Source organism: Lagenorhynchus albirostris, chromosome 8 (assembly GCF_949774975.1).
Source record: "Lagenorhynchus albirostris chromosome 8, mLagAlb1.1, whole genome shotgun sequence".
Lineage (NCBI taxonomy): Eukaryota > Metazoa > Chordata > Mammalia > Artiodactyla > Delphinidae > Lagenorhynchus > Lagenorhynchus albirostris.
Genome location: NC_083102.1, coordinates 34507381 through 34508657, shown reverse-complemented (window position 1 = coordinate 34508657; position 1277 = coordinate 34507381). Strand labels below are relative to the sequence as shown.

The window sequence follows — 1277 nt, the reverse complement described above, 5'->3', positions numbered from 1 at the left end:
TATATTTTGGAGATTAATCCCTTGTGGGTTGCATGATTTGTTCACAATATTTTGTCCCATTCTGAGGGTTGTCTTTTCAGTTCATTTATGGTTTTCTTTGCTGTGCAAAAGCTTTGAAGTTTCATTAGGTCCCATTTGTTTATTTTTGTTTTTATTTTCATTACTCTAGGAGGTGGGTCAAAAAAGATCTTGCTGTGATTTTTGTCAGAGTGTTCTTCCTATGTTTTCCTCTAAGAGTTTTACAGTGTCCGGTCTTACATTTAGGTCTTTAATTCATTTTGAGTTTATTTTTGTGTATGGTGTTAGGGAGTGTTCTAATTTCATTCTTTTACATGTAGCTGTCCAGGTTTCCCAGCACCACTTACTGAAGAGACTGTCTTTTCTCCATTGTATATCCTTGCCTCCTTTGTCATAGATTAGGTGGCCATATGTGTGTGGGTTTATCTCTGGGCCTTCTATCCTGTTCCATTTGTTCTTTATACTTTCTTTCAAGTTTTGCCCAATGGCAGTATCGTAGCCAGTGAGGTTTATCCGAGGCACAATTATTGCTATTTGAAAACTATATTGTCTTTCATTGAACATTGTTATCACATGTAACTTCTTTCACTTTATGGCTTGCATTTTTCTCCTTTCAATAACTAGAAAATGTGAATTTTAATATTGTCTAGCTTATCAGGTTTTTTGCTTTATAGTTAGTGATTTTTTTGTGTGCACTTTAAGAAATCTCTGCCTCTCCAAGTTCAGAAAGATAAACTCTTATATCGTCTTCGAGAAATTTCATTGTCTTACCTTTTACATTCAGAGCCTCAAAATGTGTAGTTTTGTCTGTAATTTATTCTTGACCATGATGTGAGCTAGGGAGGAATCCAGATTTGTTTCTTTTCCATATGGATATCCAGTGACCCAGTACCACTTATTTAAAAAGACCCTTCTTTCTCTCACTGCAGCATATGAATCAGTGACTAAATTTGGACAGATACACTGTTAGAGCCTGCATTCTGTTCCATGGTAAATTTGTCTAAGCTTCTGCCTTTTTCATACTGCTCCCCTATTGCAGCGACATAAGTCTTGATTTTTGGTATTACAAGGTCTCTAACTTTATTATTTTTTGTTCATAATTGTGTTGGTTGTCCTGGTCCCACTCATTCCCATATAAATGTAAAAGTCACCTCATTGACACACACAAAATGTTGCTAGGACTTTTTCTATTAGGACTAAGTTGAATCTATATTTCAGCATGGGAGAAATTAAAATTTTGATAATACGTCTTCTAACAT

At 35.1% G+C, this 1277-nt stretch overlaps 1 pseudogene; it reads left to right on the top strand.

Moving 5' to 3' along the window:
* The first annotated feature begins 491 nt into the window (after positions 1 to 491).
* Positions 492 to 649, top strand: LOC132524986 (U4 spliceosomal RNA; annotated as a pseudogene).
* Positions 650 to 1277: the final 628 nt, after the last annotated feature.